At 42.1% G+C, this 17,902-nt stretch overlaps 1 protein-coding gene across 1 annotated transcript in view; it reads left to right on the top strand.

Moving 5' to 3' along the window:
- Nucleotides 1-17,902, top strand: part of LOC103586435 (voltage-dependent L-type calcium channel subunit alpha-1C-like) — a 500,162-nt gene that overhangs the window by 87,071 nt on the left and 395,189 nt on the right. The gene's annotated exons all lie outside the window — the stretch shown is intronic.

The raw sequence follows: 17,902 nt of genomic DNA, 5'->3' as shown, positions 1-17,902 counted from the left end.
ATGTAAAAATGAAGTGTCACAGTAGGACAGGTTATGGCCTTGGTCTCTAGAAGAACCACTGCATGGAAGAAAGAGGTAGAAGGCAGGTGTCCATCAATTGACAAACAGTAGAACTCAAGAGGAATAAGTGTCCCCTCCATACCCCAATCTCGCACCATCCCCTGGGGAACAAAGCAGAGGGCATTCCAGGATGAGTGTTGTGCACCCAGAATGCAGAATGCCCACTGAAGAGTAAAGGGCTCTTAGTAAAGAGCACTGTTCATATAATAGTATTCTGCCCTCTTCATTTCCAAGCAGGGCTCCCAGGCTACAAAGCAGCTTTGATAACAGCACTGCATTCCCTATCCTCTAGAAAGTTAGGTGGCTTTAAAATAGGTAAGGCTTAGGCCGGCCTGTGGCTCACTCGGGAGAGTGTGGTGCTGATAATAACAAGGCCATGGGTTCGGATCCCATATAGGGATGGCCAGTTAGCTCACTGGGTGAGCGTGGTGCTGACAACACCAAGTCAAGGGTTAAGATCCCCTACCAGTCATCTTTAAAAAAAATATATATATATAGGTAAGGCTAATTTCATTCCCTCCCTGCATTCTGATGGAAAGGGCATTTGGTGAAAAATGTGTGTGGATAGGCGTTCAGTGAATACTTGTTTACAGGGGTGTTTTAAAGACAATGACACAAAGTCAGAGTTTAACCCACAAACTTCAGTTTTCAGTTTCTGCTTCTCTCCTTTGAGAAGTAGAGATGGGGAACTGTCTCTTCCTCTTGTTTTCTTGATCGAATAACAATCTCTTATGTTTGTAGAGTGCTGTATAATATACAAGGCACTTGGAGTATGCCTCTTGGGAAGATGATGAGTAAAACGCAGAGGTAAACGTTGCCTCTGGGCAGGTGCCGTGGGCCTGGGTGCTTTCCTTTGTGTTGGTTGGCTCTTCTGGCTGGGCTCCTTATTGATCTGTCTTTGACAGATATGAGGACGTGTGAGTAGCACCCACACTTCCACGTATCCTACTGAGCTCATGTACTTTTTTCACAGTAGGCCCTACAAGTGGAGTTGGGATCCTTGTGGCCACAGCTAAACTCAGCTGTGGCAGAAATCAAAGTTTATGGATCACTGGAGCTAAAGGAAAACTTGAAGTTTATCTAATTTAATTCCCTGACTTTATAGGTTGAGGAAACTGAGACTAAGTAAGATTTTTCTCAGAACTAAATAAGGTTGAAGCTACCTTTGCCATACCTAGTGTTCTTTGTATGCACTTCTGGCTGACTGGTGGTAGCTAGAAATGGGGTTTGGGATGGCAAGATGGGTGTCTGACTGAGGAGCCATTTTCATAGGCCTTAGGTTGCACTTATTACTCATAAGACATTTGTATAGGTTTGGAATAGCAGAACCAAAAATAGTCTTTCCCTTTTCAGGAGCAGCTCTGCATAAAAGGCTCACAAGCTTTGGACTCCCATCCATTTCAGTAGCCGGGCCAAGTGATCTGGCTGGGAGGCTGAGATGTCCCAGCCAGAGAATAACACTTGTCATCAAACAAGTCGTGAAGCTGGGCAGAGGAGCCAGGTTTGCAGAAATGGCCTTGTATTTAAAAAGAGAGATTTTTACTTTGTCTTGGCCTCCGTCATGATAAGAGTGCCACAGAAAAGTAGAGATGATACCAGGCCACTCTGGGAGACACATTAGGCTTGTCTTCCTCTATCCCAAATACATAGGCTGGTGGACCTTCAGGAATTCATTCTCATACATGGATGGGCCAAGGATTGGGCAGAGGCCCTCTTCAATAGTTTATTACCTGCCAGGTATATCCTGAACCTGTGTTGCCCCAGGGATATAGCATGCCTTGGAGAGCTTCGAACCAAGCAATGATGTGGCAACCACTAGAATGACTTGTAGTCAGCCCATCTGGGAAGATTTTAAACCCTCACGTGTCTAGTTCCTTGACTAGTGTGAGAAGTTTGGAACTCAGTCTCTGTTGCTAGTTATGGTAATGGTCCTTTAGTTTCAGGACAGCATCAGATGTGTAGTTCCCTAGATAGCCACATCACCATTGACCACATTAGGTATGCATAGTGTGGTGGGTGTCGTTCATAAGAAAGAGGCCTCGGACTCCACTTGCAACAGAAATGACTAATTGTATCTGTTCTCTACATCTTTCATAGTAATAGAATTTTCACCTCATTACACGACTGCCTAGAATAAAGAACTGTAGTTCCCATCCTTCTCTTCAGTTAAGTGGGGTAGTGTGACTAAGTTCTGGCTAGTGGGATGTCAGCAGAAGTCCTGTGTGTTCTTAAGAGAGAAGGTGTGCCCTCCCTTTTCCCTTCCTTCCTTCTGGCAGGAATGTTGTCGTGGTGATGAGCCACTCTGGATCATGCAGACTAAAGCAACACCCCAGGGATGGGGGGATGGTGGAGCAACAATACAGAAGGTGCCTGGGCTATTGATGGCTGGTGGCAGCTTTTATCAGAGAGTAAATGAATGGCTCATGTGCATGCCCCTGTCATGCTGGTCTCCACCAACTACAGCTCAGTTTATAACTTAGGGTATACTTTACCTCTTGGGAACTTTGATTTTAGAAGACAAAACAAAAATAACATGAAAGAAAGCAGTTAGGTAAGATGGCCAAGTTCAAATGATGTAGAAAAAGCAGGACAGCAGAACCAGAAAGTGGAAGTGCGTTGTTTCCATTCCTTCTCTTCCTGGTTTCCACCTCATGCTTGGGACTGGTGTGCTGTGCAGGAAAGGCTGGTAGATCCTGCTGGTACTGCGTGTCCTATAGTCCTTCATATTGGGTAATACTGGGACTGATTTCTCCTAGAGATTGGAAGTGGTGACAAACAAATTAAAATTGGGAGGTAAAGGCTGAAGGAGTTAGTTCCAGAAAAAAACAGTTTTGGGCATCTAGCTGCCCATTGGTGGGTGGTCCCGATGGCACAGACTAGCAGAATGAAGGGCTAGGAGACAGCCTAATTTCTGATCTAACTTTAATAATTGACTTTAGTGTCCAGTGAATCAGTGAAGCATTTGATTCCTTTTTTAATCCTACCTGTGTCGGTTCCTAAAAGAGCCTATTATGACCTGCCTGAGGAACTGGCCCTTGTCCTTGAGACTAATGAAAGACAGCACTCATTGTATAGAAGCAGCCTACTTACATAACTCTTTCTGCATTTTAGGATGGAGGCTACTTTTTAAAATTGTGGTAAAGTATACATGATTGCTTATTCACATTGTCATACAACTGTCACCAACATTCATCCCCAGGACTTTTTTTAATATTGCAGAACTGAATATCTCCACACATTAGAGAATAACTACCTATTGCCTTCCTCCCCCAGGCTCCTGGCAACCACCATTCTACCGTCTCTGTAAATTTGACTATTCTGGTTACTTCATATGAGTGGGATCATATATTGTTTGTCTTTTTCTTTGTGACTAGAGGCTACTTTTGACTAAGGCAGGGAAGAGGAAGACGCATTCCTTGCTAGTGGAAGGAGCCAGGGGCTGTGTTGACTGGGAATGTGAAGACTTCCCACTGTAATTCCCCCTTTTCCCCCAGTGCAGGGTGTGGTGTCACTGTGCTACAGTGTCTGCCACCATCTCATCCTTTAATTTTCCTTACTGGGAGATGAAGAAAATAGCGCCTGCCTTCTTCACTCAGAGGCACACAGGCATCGATCATGAATAAGATGGCTGGAATGTACTTGGCAAAATATTATATATTAACTATCTCAGAAAATGTAAATAATCACAAGATCCCTCAAGCTCCACCATGCTAACTGCACTTTCAGCCATCCTTGGGCTTTTCTTTTTTCTTGCCCACACTCTGCTCCCTGTCTCCTAAAATGCTGCATTGAAATTCTTTTAAATTCAAGAAAAAAGTAAGACTTCACCTTCCTCCCCAGGGACACTCCTGATGCTTCTTTTCTGACTAGAGAGATTTCCTATATAAAATTCAACAACAGGACTTCCCAGAGGAGTTTTTTTCTTTAGCATCTCCATTTAAAAATCCTGGGTTCTTCATGACAAAAGGAGGCTTAGTCATCTCCCCCCAATGACAGGTCCTACTTAAAAACAAACAACTAAGAAACCCTATATCCAACTCCAGCCATGTGCTGCAGAGCGAGTAAGCAGGGGTGGGCACTAGGGAAAGCGGTCCCAAGACCCTGGGTTATCTGGTGGAAATCACATGGTGGATGATCAGAAGACAAAATCTGCCAGGTAATGAGAAGAACACCACATCAGATGTACAGGGCTACTTCCTTCCCACAGACATGGAGTTCTCCTGCCCCCTGCCCCTTGGCCAGCTGTGTCCAGCATCCTGGTGCTTAACTAATTGAGATGAAGAGGTGTTGGAGGAAGGGAGACTTCTTACTGCCCAACGTGGGCTAGCAAGAAGCCTGGGATTAGGACTCAGCGTTCTCAGTTTGGAGGCCGGCATTTACAACTACAGCTCCATGGCCTTGGGATTTGCCTAATAGAGAATCCTGGGCTCCAGGGCAGAAGTCACTGAAAATTTACCAGGCAGTTTTATAGATGGAGAGAAACTAAAGCCTAGGAGGCCCCCTTCTCTGATGACTCTAATCCAAGCTCCCTCCTCCTGTCTCTCAATTCCTAAGGCTCAGAATGTCTGATCAGTGAGTTTAGCATTCTGCTTTATATGTTTTTCACAGTTTCATGTGTCAGCCTTGTCTTGCCAGTGAGACAGGAGCGCCCCACAGGACATTGGATAGGTGGGTACTTCATGATTTGACAAAACTCCCCAAAGTGGGGTGTTCCCACACACTTGTTTCCTGAGGTGGCTATCTGTTTTTAAAGGGATCCATCCTGCCTGCCTACGGTATAGGTGTAATCTCTTTTTGTTTATTGAGTTATCAGTAGAGGAAAGATTTTTTCATTTGGTGAGTCCTGTGGTATTGTGGGAAGACTCTTGGAGTGCAGACCTTTGCCTGCAGTCCTGCAAGCGCATGCACACACATAGGCACACCCATGATGTGTAGTGGCCCTTGGTGTGCATGGAGAATGTGGAGCATGAAGAACATTTACTGAACAGCTGTTGCCTGGGTGTGGGATTGATTAACCAGTAGACAGCAGGAGTTAGAATGTTAGCGCTCTTCAGGATCGTAGCGGTGACGTGGCATGACACTTTCTGTCCACAGATGAAGAGATGGCAGCCTGGAGAGTCTAAGAGGCCAGGTAGCTTTGTGACTTAGACAAACATTTTTACTGTATCTGGGCTTCAATTTCCTTATCTGGGGATGGAAAAAAAAGAGGATTACCCTAAAGGATCTTTAAGGACACTTTCAGAATTCTATACTTAATGAATTTTTATTGCCATTTTCTTACCATGCTTTGGCCTTCACAGAACTGACTAGAATAACTCGATTGTTAAGGAATTTCTGACTTCAATCCATTTTCCTCATGGAAGGAATTAATCAGTTTTAGAGACTCATGTTACTTGGGGCTATGGCTCACTTAAAAGCTCTATAAGAATGTATTGGATTGCTGAGAGAAGAAACTGACCAACTCTTAGAAGACATCACCAATTGAAAATCAGGGCATCTCCTTTCCTTGAGAAAATGGGCACTTAGACTAGTTTAGACCTACACAGAGGTGGGAGGATGAGCCAGACATCTCTGGAAAGCCATTTTAGGAGGCGCCTTTCTCCTGCTTTGAAAAGTCTAATTATGTTTCACGCTTAGGAGAGAAATATTTTTGAATCTGAGGATTTTCTCTCTTAAACTCTGAGCAAATTATTTAACTTCTTTCTTTACATGCCACCTCCATAGCTCCCCAGTGCCTCTCATTTTTATTATTAGTGTTGTAAGGTGTTTTTCCTCAAAGGGTAAATATGCAAAAAAATCAATAGCTGAGACACAATAACAAGAATGAATCTGACAAACAAGGTTGAGTGAAAGAAACAAAACAAAAGAATATGTTCAGTAGGATTCCATTCATATAAAGCTAAAAGTGGGTAATGTTAAGCAGTCTTTTAAGGTATACATACATAAGTGGTAAAACTGTAATGAAAAGTCAGGAAATGATTATACCCAAAGTCAAGGTAGTGGTGGTGATGGGGAGGAGGGATGGGGTTATGACCAGGAGAGGCATATGGGAAAGGGCTTCTGGGGTGCTGGCAGTGTTGTGTTCCTTGGTTTGGATGATAGTTACGTGAGGGTTTGCTTTCTCATTATTCATTAAACTGTAAAAATATGTTTTATGCACTTTTCAGAATGTGTGCTATATTTTACAAAAATAGAATAAAGTGATATGGAAATCAGGAAAAAAAACCCATAGCTTAAAAATTGCAGATAAACATGACAGATCGAATGCTCTCTTCCAAAACCACACTAAAATGATGGTAAAGGAATCTTTAAAATGCATAAACCACAAAGACAAAATGAGAAAGAAGACAACAGCAACCACACATACATAAACATTATATATTTGGTGGGTAGGTTTTTATTTCTTCATTTATTTGAAATATTCTTTGATGATATATTTGGCTTGAGATTCTTTGCCATGGTCCTTAACAACTATACGACTGCAACCAGTTGCTTTACAGAGCTTTGATTCTCTGCTGATTTTGCAGAGGCCTACCCATTCCTTCTAGTTTCTTTTTATGACCAACCTCAATTAAGTTGATCTAGTGTTCATCACACAGGTCCTGTACCAGATTTTCCAACATATACTAATTACAGTCGGATGCAAGTACACATGAATTCCACAGCTAGGCCATTGTGGATGAGGATAGTCTTTAACACCTCTTTTGAAGCATTGTTAATGTTCATTTCACCCCTAGCAGCAATGCCTTCCTTGGCAATGGTGATGGGTTAAGGTTGGAGCTGAATCTTGAACTCCACAGAGAGGTTCTGCCTCTGTGCAAACCGGTGGTGACTGGGAAAGACAGCAATAGTATTTTGAAAGCTGGAAAATAGGTGGACAAGTAGTAACTGACTTTGTTTATATAAGATAGGTGAATTCAAAGCTGTAATGGGGAAAATTAAGACACAGTTAAACTTGCAGTTCACAACCCTCAAAAGGTTTGGGAAGTCTCAGGCGTTTTCAGAAGTGGTGGGTGAAAATGTGGCTAAAAAGTGGAGAATTGGTTCAAAATCTGTTTAAGAATTAGACCCTAGATCCCCACTCCCATTCTTAGCAGCCAGTCTCCTTCCCCACTTAGCTGAAGATGCAGGGTTGTTCTCTAATAAGGATAAAACAATAGCTTTCTGGACTGAAGCACTGCAGGCACGACTGAGGGCAGGATGCAGTGTGTGAACTTAGAGATGAGACTTTTGAGCTGTCTCCTCACTTGGTTTTCAGAGTGTAGGCCTATACTCTCTAAGCAGAAGATTTGAACATCCTGCTCTGGCAGAGTGGATCAGCCTAAAGTAGAAAGCCTAAAGATCTGCCTAAGATGCTTTCTAAAGTAGAAAGAATCAGGATCTGCCCAACAGAACAATCAGCAATGACACGGTAGCAAAGCCTAGTTGACAAGTCCCACCTGCCACTCATAGTATTCTGTTAGTTTTATGGTGTTTCAGTCTTAAATATGATCAGTCAGTTAGAGATACTTAAATATCTGAGAAGGCCTCTAAAATAGAAATAGAAATCAAAACAAACAAGCAAAGGATGCCTATTTAAAACAGAATATGCAAGAAGAAAATTTAAAAAACAACAACATCCTCTTCTGTCACTAGAGGGATAAGAGAAGATATTACATTCCTGAAACAGAAGCCGATTGGTATGTAAAAGGAACATTCAAGAAACAAAAAGCAACTTTTCGAAATTAAAAATGTGATAGTTGAGGGCTATAAATGGTAGGAGAGTAAAACTGAAGAATCTCTAGGAAAGTAGGGCAAAATATAAGACATGGAAATTAGGAGAAAATAAGAATTAGACAACCAGTTCGAGAAATCCAACATCTGAATACTAGTTGTTCTAGAAAGAGATAACTGAAAAAACTGGAGGAAATCATCGATGAGACAATTCTAGTACATTTCCTAGAACAGGACACTAGTTTCTAGAGTAAGGGCACATTAAGGGCCTGCCTAAATGGATAAAATAGACATATACCAAGGTATATCATTGTGAAATTTCAGAATAGTAGGGACAATTGGACAATCTTAACAAGTTTCTCGAAAGAAAAAAATAGGCGTGAGCCTGATTTAACAGCAGCATGAGAAGCTAGAAGGCAATTTAGCAGTGCCCTCAAAATTCTGAAGGAGAATGACTTCCAGTTGAGAATTTTATATCCAACCAAACTATCACTCAAGCAAGAAGCTAGAACAAAGATGTTTTCAGATAGGTGAAAATCTAAAACAAAGAAACAAACAAAAAAACCCAAGATTAGTTCCCTTGTATCTTCTCTTAGGAAACTCCTGGGGGGAGTTCCTCACCCTAAGTAGGGAGTAAACCAAGGGAAATGTGGGATTCAGGAAGTAGGGATCCAACACAGGAGAGAGGCAAACAGGATCTACAAAAGGAGATCTTTCATAGTCATGATGATGTAAACACAAGACATTGATCAAATTAAACCATAACTATTTGGAGAGGATGGGGGAAGAGGTGAACAAAAGCTAAATCTTTACCTTCCATAATGGAGCAAAAACTAAAAAAAAAGAAAAAAATCACTAAGCAGCTATATGAGCATATTATTTAAAAACATGGAATTAAATGCCAAAGGAATTGAAAGAGGTTGTTGGGGGCGGGGGTGGGGGTAAGAAAGAGAACTGTGGGTTTTTGTTTTTTTGTTTGCCACTAGCCTTTTAGAACTATTTGACTATTTAAATTATATGTATGTATACCAGATAAAAATAAAAACTAGAGGGCACAGTTTATGGTTTATTTGCTTAGCTCAGTGCCTGACATATAGTAGCTGCTCAATGGATGGATGAACATGGTAGCTGGGACCTGTGCTTAATTCTTCTCTCCTGCCTCTCATCCCCGAAGTGGACCAAATAGCTGCCTTCCTCCATCCTCAGAACGGCTCTTAGCTGAGGCAGGATGGGCCACTAGGGAGGGCCTGCTGAAGGCTGCTCAGCCCCCAAGTATTTATACTTCTGCTACCTGAAATCTCATCATTTGAGACTCAGTACTTTGAGTCTTGAAGGACGTTTGGAATTTAAGTAAAGTACAAATGCCCCTAAAATGAAAAATACTATGAACTGTTTTTATAGTAATTTCCAACCTGGAGTTCCCATAATGAAGCGTCTCCTAAAGGGCATAATGATGGCCAAAGAGCTATTTTTTTTTTTTCCTTTTTGTCTTTTTTACTGACCGGTAACGGGATCGCAACCCTCGGTGTCGCGCCCGCACCACGCTCAGCCAGTGAGTGGGAACCGGTCTCCACATGGGATCCAAACCCTTGGCGGGAGCGCTGCTGCACTCCCAAGCGGCGCACTCTCCAGTGCGCCACGGGGCCGGCCCCAAAGAGCTATTTTTAATATTTCAAAACAGTTAATGGAAATTGTCCACTTATTCAAGATAAGGTTGCAAAGAGAAACTAAAATGTCAGGTTTTTCTGCTTTGAGCTGAAAGAGAATCTGTCGACTTGGTATGGTAATTCTGGTTATTCCATGCTGGTTAGATGCTCTGGTTGGTAGTCATCTATCTTTGATAACTGTGAGAATGGGAGGGGGATAATAATTATCAGAACAGTTTATCTGGTTGACACAATCTTGGCAAGGCAGTGTTGATATGGTGGGATAGGTAAGGAGTTGTGGCTCAGAGTCAAGATGGCGGCATTGCCTGCTACTCACGCATTCCTGGGATTTGCTGGCAGCGGAGCTGAGGGCAAAGCATCCTAGACAGAGGGCAGAGCAGGTACAGAGAGTGGCATGAGGGCACCAGGGACCAGCCTCGGGGGCTGCTCCAGCACTGTGCCAAGGCGCCTGAGGTACCCATGTTGCTGGACTAGGCACCCATCCTGTTAGCTCTCCCTGCAGTTCAGATCCCATCATATGGCCTTGTGGCAGCAGAGATAAATGCTCCAACAAGGCACATGAATCCAGAGGGAATAGGAGCCTCAAACTGTGAAAAACAATGGAGACTATGGCCTAGTTTCTTGCCTTGTAAAAGTCACTTGCACTTTTCTGGGACACAGCCAATCTGATCTGCGCTGTAAATGGAGATGTTCAACAATGCTGTTTGGCACACAAAGGCTCTCTCTTCCTCCAGTGGTTCTGGCTTTTGAGCACAGACTGAAGAAAGCCAGGCTGGAGGCTATATAAAACTTTGCTAGCCCGTTTACCTCTTCGATGACTCAGGGGCAGAAATGGTCATTGGGGATTTTTGTTTTTATTTTATTTTGTTTGTTTTCAAAGAATGATGTTTGGAAGCAGAAGCACTCGATAAATACATTCTGATCTTCTGCAGCATTTAAACGTGCTACCACAGAGTTTGGCACTTAATTGTTCTCAGTTTGTTTTGATATGTTCTAATTTTGTGTTTCTAACCAGATTTTAAGGTCACTGATGTCAGTTTATTTACAAGTAAGTCTCAGTGTTCTCATCTGTAAAGTGAGGATGAACGTGACTGTTTTGCAGGTTTGCTGTGTCAGGGTTTCAGGGTTTAGTTTTGGTTATAAATCTTCCCATCCACTCTCTTCCAGGGCTCTCTCAGAATGGACACTACTTCCAAAGAACAGTATCCATATGGGAAAGAGACCACTTTCTTACATAGCTTGACAAGCACCTGAGAACCACCTTCCCATTGTAGGACTCTGTATTTCTTCCCCCTGATTCTAAACCAGCCTGGACAAGGATGCTGATTTTACATCTATAGAGAGACACGTCTCACGCAGTTTGCTTTCCACATGGATGCTGGGAGAGCAAGAGAAAGTTGGGAGAAATTAACGAGGAAAGCTCACAGAGGGAAATGGTCCATTCTTTTTTATTTACAAAACAAAACATAATGGAAGGAGGGCATGTCTTTGAGGCACAGTAACCCTGCCCATTGAATGTCCCTGGGCATTTTAATAATAGCTACTCCTGTAAGGAGACCTAGCAATGGGGTAGAGAGAGGGATGAAGTGCCCTGCGTTAATGGCAGAGAGGTGAACAAGAGGTCCAGAGGAGCAACAGCCTTCCTAACAAGGAGGGTTAGAGATGAGGACTATAAAACCACCAGCACACTGCCTGGCCCATGTAAGGGGCTTCCCAGAGAGTAACTGTAATTGCTAGCAGTGGCTTTGTCGTTCCCAGAGTTGGTGTCCATACCATACACATAGAACTTTGCTGAGATGAAATTCCCTTGTCAGTGTGCTTTTGTGGACCACTTCATTGAGAACTAACACAAAGCAGTGGTCTTGAGCATCTTCATTAAAGCTATAATAATTTCTGCCTCTTATTTGCCCATGTGTCTGGAAAACCCACGGTATGTCTTCCCTATTAAAAAAAATGACTACTGAAATTTGTATACTCCTTTAAAATGTATGGCAAATTTCCTCACATGACACTGGAGCCTCATAACAGCCTTATGAGGTAGGCAGTGTTAGTATTCTCACTCCAAAGATGAGGGAACCGAGCTGAAATGGCTCAGGCACCATGTCAGTGTCCATTCAGTGAGTAAATGGCTAAGGCAGGATGTCTGTCTTTGGACTCCACATCCAGTGCTCCTTTTTTGTAATTCATAATGCTTCTTCTGTCCTGTTGTTGATAGCATAGAAAGAAGACTTGTTACATTTCTTATCACCCCTTGGTGAGAGCCATTGAGTGTCGCCTTTTCTGTTTTCCAAGGGGGTAAGGAAAATGGCTTTCAGCTTGTGGTGAAGGTTCACAGAAAAATGGGATCCAGAAATGTCTTCAAGCCTGGTTCAAGTGCCAGAAGAGTTTGGCAAGTGAGTTTACCATCACTGAGTCAGGCCCTTCCTCCCACATTCCCTGGGTTTTGGATTGATTTTGCAACAACTCTGGCGGCTCCTTGTATTTCCCTTGGCCTCCGAGGCATTCCAGTGATGGTGATGGCTGTCAGGGTCACAGCCCCAGGACAAAACAAGGGCTATTTGTGGCTGATCTAAAACATAACTGGAGCCACCTGTGTCCTAGGCTGGCCTCTCATGCTCTGGGGCCTGTAACCCAGCTGAAGGAAAAAGTTCACATCACTACATGTAGCAGAAATCAGAAGCAACAGCTTTTTCATTAAGGTTGCCTGTATAATTGGAAGACCAAGCTGTCTACCACCCTGCCATGGTTGACCAAGCACCTCAGTTTCTCTTTCCATCCCCAGGGGCTAGAATGTCGCTCTTTGTTGAAATCCTGCTTGCCTGTAAGACCATGCTTCCTCCTTGGAGTCTTCATTCCTAGAATGGACGTGACCTTATTGTTTGTCACCAAGTTGGTGCTTTCTTAAATATCCCCTTGTACCGTTTTATGATTGCTTCATGGGCAATAAACCTGACTCTGCATTCTTTGGGGTTAGATACTTGGTCTGTCTGCTTGCTTTCCTCTCTCGAAGTGCCTCGGTGTGCTGGGTACAAGTGAATGCTGGCAGATTCATTTAATGGAACATAGTGGAGGGTCATAGAAAGAACTGAGACCTGGGAACCCAGAGGCCTGGTTTTGTTACCTAGGACAAATCCCATCTGTATAATGAATGAATTGAATTGGATGATCTCTAAGGTCCATTCCAAATCTAAAGTTCTAGGACTAGTTATAGATGAATTAAGAGATGTGCATTGCTTCCTCCCCATATTGCAACCCGTTAAGCTGTCTTTGGCTTATCACCTGCACCTATAATTTGGCTGTATGGAACTGAAAAAAATTATCTTCATATCTCAGAGGAAGGTCAAAAGAAGAATGAGGGGTATTGAGTAGTGTTTAGAAGCAGAAGCTTGGGAGTCAGATGGACCTGGTTTAAATCATAGCCCTACCACGTACTAGTTTTGTGACTTGAGCAAGTTACCCCCTTAAGTACCACCTCTCTCTTCAGAAACACGGAGTTAATAACACCAGTCTCACAAAGCAGTCGAGGAATAAGTGAGATAATATGTGTATGGTGCATACGCAGTGTAAGTGCTCAGTAAACAGTGATGGCAGTCATAATTATTATAATTGGGGAGGGGCAGGAAGCAAAGGGGTGTGACTTCCAACCCTTTGGTGAACATTTTCTGATTTGTAAAGTGTTGGTTGTATTTTAAGACAATGCCTTTATCATTTTAATAAGCAGTGTAATGATTTGAGGAAAACTGTTTCAGTTCTAATAACACTAGCAGTACTAATTATGCACATGATAGCATTTTAATAGAGTTCCATAATTTATGGAATTTGGAGAGACTTAAAAAAACATGGGCTGACTCTCTAGAATCTCAGGTTTCTGGTGAGTGATTCAAACAGACTACTCTTGCTTTTTGCCAGCATAAATAAATCAAGTGTAAACCTGTACTTTTTAAGCAAATTGTGAAAAATGGAACAAATTGAATGATAAGAAACCGTTTTAATGAGACACTTTATTCTTGAAGTGATTTGCTAAGGAGAGATTCTCCAATTTGTGCCTGAACTATCAAAAGCAACAGTCCAACGATTGTGCTTGCTTTTCTTTTCCAGCTGTTCTGGGTTTAAGTAACTGAAGCTTTCTGAAGTATAAAGTTGGAGAGTGGCTCAGTGATCTAAGCAATGAAGACTAAGGAAAGGCTTTGGATCTGAATCAAAATTTTTCAAGTGTCTTGTTCTGAGACACTGAGAAAGTCACTTGCTAACCTTTCATACCTCAATCTTAACCAACTAAAAAAATGGCATGATGGTATGATGAACATAACCCAGCTTTAGAGAGTGAAACATGGATGAACATAACCTGGCTTTGGTGGGGTAATAAAGCTTTAGATGATCCTTTTCTGTTTTAGTGAAAAAATGTATGCTGAGTGTTACCTTTCAAGGAACTTCTGGACAGAGTCCAGGGGTTTTTTTTTTGTGTGTGTGAGTGTGTTTGTGTGTGAGTGGGAACGTGGGAGCCTGAAGTTCAAGTACTTGTAAAGATTTCTAGCACACACTGTCTTTAAAAAACAGAGAAAATAGTTTGATCGAAATAATATCTTATTCATCAGTGGTAGTTGAGACACACATAGACTTAGACCTTACAGATCTCCTGTGTCTTATCTTGACAATGTATATTTAACTGAATTTTAACATTGACTCTCAGAGTCAGAAAGAATTCCAGAAGAAAAGCGGAAAGCCAAATTTTAGTAAATACTAAGATAGCAAAAATAAATAACAGAAATGGCATATATGCAGAGGGCACGTAGCTATTGAAGAAATGGCTTTTGATAAAACAGAGCAGGGTGAAATTTCAAAGATGTGTCTTCTACCAATTAATCTCTGGGGAAATGTGTTACATCAGCCCTTAGTTTTCCAGTCCCATTAGGCCCAGCAAACATTCTACACTGTTGGGATGATGGGCTTTTCTGCCATGTTTGTGTATGTTCCTTCAGCTTGTCTCCCTCCTCACAACCCCAGTCAGGAGCACAGAGATGCCTCTGCCCTCAATAGTCAGTCTTTGGGATTCTCACTCACATCCCTTTTGAAGGCAAGAGGAACAAAATGAGCAGGTGGCATGTACTCTGGTTATCTTTAGGTTGGCCGATCAGTTCTTTATATGGCTTTGAGTATTTATTTAGGATTTTCATGGTAGGTAGACACATTGTCCCCATTCAAAATGCCTCTAAATCAGAAGGGAGTACCTAAGAAGTATCAAAAATGAGAGGACAAAAGGGATTCTCTTTAATTCTCTTACTTTGGTTAGTATGGTGGGCAAAGGAACTTGCCAGTTACTAACCTGTAAGTAACCTCACAGTCTCAGTTTTGTCCTATGTAAGCAGGTAGTGATAATAACGCCTTCCTCATAGGGTTGTTAGGAGAATTAAATGGATTGGTATTTGTTAAATGTGTCTGCCTGGCACCATAGAAGGCACTCAGTAAACGTTAGCTAAAATTATGTTAACTATTCTAAGGGAATAGTTGGAACTGATGTTAAGAAGGAATAAGACCCATCTTGGGAAAAGTGGGGATCAGGGAGAAGACGAGTCAGCAGACTTCTGAGTGTGGGGATACTGGGTGTGAGGCAATGTCTGTACTTAAGTGTCTGCATCCTCCTGGCCACAAAAATAACCTACATCAGACATGGTAAGACAAAAAAGAACTCATTCATTTTCAAGATGTGTGAGCACAGTACATGAGTCAACTATACTCCAGCTTTTAATATCACTCTCAGTTATTTATTCACTGCTTCATTCATTCGGCCCACATTTATCATCAAACCTGTGCTGTACATTTATGTTACAGATAAAAGCGATCCACTCTTCACCCTTAAGAAAGCTGAAGGAGGAGGCAGGTAAATAACTAGACAATTAGACAGCAAGTTCCTGAGTGATCAGGTGGAATGAAATGTACTGGATGGCTTCCTGGAAGAGGTGACATCTGAGATTAGATGCATAAGAGTTATTTTATTTAGCAAAGGAGAAGTGTGTTCCAGGTAGAGGTTACTGAGTGTGCAAAGGCAGGTGTGACAGAGCACCATGTGTGACAAATCCTTATCTGCTAATTCCAACATCTGAGTCATCTCTGGGTCAGTCTCCATTGATCGCCTATTCTTTCAAGTATGGGTCATATTTTTATATGTCTAGTAATTTTTATTTTGGACATTGCTGATATATTGTAGAGCCTATGTATTTTATTATGTTCCTTGAAGAGTGTTAATTTTATATTTTAGTGTTATTTTTATTCTATTTAATTTTACTGAACTCCAACACCAAGTGCTATCTCCCCCAGGGTGGGCAGAAGCTGAAATCGCTGATCAGTTTGGTTGCTTGGAATCTGCCCCATGCATGTGTAGCTCAGGAGTCAGCCAGAGATTTGAATGGAAGTTTATTAGCAGAAATTGGAGCTCCCCATCTGAGACTCTCATTCTTGGAATTTCTTCTTTCATTTTCAAGCTGCCCCAAACTCTTTCTTTTGATTCTGCAGGTTTCTCTCTAGTTTCTATTCACTCCACATAGTGCTGACTGGGGTCTGCTCTCCAGTAAAAAGCTGCAAAACCCAGAAAAAATTATTCAGTGTTCCCTTTCTCACTTTCTGCCTGCATTTTGGTTGCTCTCTAGTGCATACAAATAATTATTTTTAATTTTTTGTTAAATGATAGTTATGTGCAGAGGATAGGTCTCATATAAGCTACTCTAAGATACTGGAAGCAAAACTTCCACAATGGATATTTCAAGAATGGCAAGTAGTTCAATATGGTTGCATGTGTGTGTGTGTGTGTGTGTGTGTGTGTGTGTGTGTGTGTGTGTGTGTGTGTTACAGGGGAAGTACATGCAGCTTAGAGGAAGGCAGAGGCCAGCTCATCAAGAGCCTTGTGTGTTATCTAAGGACTCTGAACTATGTCCTGAAGGCTGTGATGGAAGGCTTTAGTCAGAAGACGAAAGTGGTCAGAATTGTCTTAGACACCTTGCTTGGCAATCTGTATGAGAGATGAACCAGAAGGGGTAGAAAGAATTGGGAGACTGATGGGTAAAACAGAGCTCGGTTTTCTCTTCTGTAAGATGAGGGGTTGAGCTAGCTGGTTATTAATGTCTTCTGTGGCTCTTTCTGTTAATGCCCTCACTTGGCCTTACTGGGAGTTTCTGCACGGCTGTGTGTTGTAGAGCACTATATACAACCTTTTGAGCCTAAGCCTTAAATGATGCCATTAGAGAAAAATATCCTTGGTGGTATTCCAAGACTTATGAATAGATTAAGGTAATGGGGCACAAAACAACACACATGAATGCACCATGGGTGGTTAAAAGCCTTTGAATTTCTCCACTTCTCCTTTCAAACTTCCTATATCGCAACAGGTATTTGGTCATTTCATAGGATCTTAAATGGTCTATTATTAATCTGGCTTTAGTTTTTTTCAGTCCTCAGAGGGACGGAGATGGGCCTAGAAGGAACCCAATGGTAATAAGGATACATTGCGCTAGGGGTACCCAAACTGGGAAGGGTGGGAAGATATTCTGTTATGGTTTCCCGAGAACCTCAGGAAATGCTGATGGCAGTGTGATGGGCATGTTTGTTTCATTCTTTCCTGGTTCTGAACCAATAGAAAAGTGAGGCTCCCTGAGCCTCAGGATGTCCTGCCCCTTCTAAGGCTTCCTGGAGAGCAAAGAGTTCCTGTCGTGCCCTGGTATGAGTCAGAGATTGTGATGACATGCTGAAATCAACACCTGTCCTTGTTGGGGAGGGGAGTCCAGGGTCCAGTAGCTCACTTTCAGCATGACACATTTTTATGTGCTTTGACTCAGTAGGAGCTCAGGTCTTTTAGTGCTTAAAGGTAGCTGAATATACCTCTTCAGTAAATTGATCCTACATTCAGTTCATGAAACATCAGGTTTTAGGAGTTGCAACATAATTCTTGCTTGCTGTTGCTTGCATGCACCTATAAGCCAAGGCTTTCCTCCTAGGATTGCAGGGTCTGGTGTGGTGACTGGTGAATTACCTTCCTGGCTTTTCACTTTGATGAATGTCATTTTACTTAGAATCAACTAAATGATATTGTATTAAATGGCTCTAAAATTTTTCTCTGCTTTATTCCTAGTCTGGAGTGTATGAGTACATCAGTTAAGATATTTACTAGGCCTGGCCTGAGGATATTCAAATGATTTGGATGGACTCTTTTCTCCTTTTTGGCTGCATGGCTTTCTGCTCTGTGAACTGAGCTTACAGACATGGTGTACCTTTCCATAGTGGTTTTCTCTCTTCTATCACATTGTGGTCACTGAATTGGATTTGGTGAAAATACCAGGAAGTGGGAGAATGTGCTTGTGGCATGTGATGTTCATGTTAGGTCACACTTGACATTTGCCAGCTTATGTTTTATTGGTTCTAGTGGAATTACGTCTGTGCTTGGACTCTTCTGCTGGTCTTTGAGGGTGCTATGA

This window comes from Galeopterus variegatus, unplaced genomic scaffold, assembly GCF_000696425.1.
Source record: "Galeopterus variegatus unplaced genomic scaffold, G_variegatus-3.0.2 Scaffold337, whole genome shotgun sequence".
NCBI classification, from domain to species: domain Eukaryota; kingdom Metazoa; phylum Chordata; class Mammalia; order Dermoptera; family Cynocephalidae; genus Galeopterus; species Galeopterus variegatus.
The sequence above is the reverse complement of the archived record's forward strand: the minus strand, read 5'-3'. Positions and strand labels throughout refer to the sequence as shown.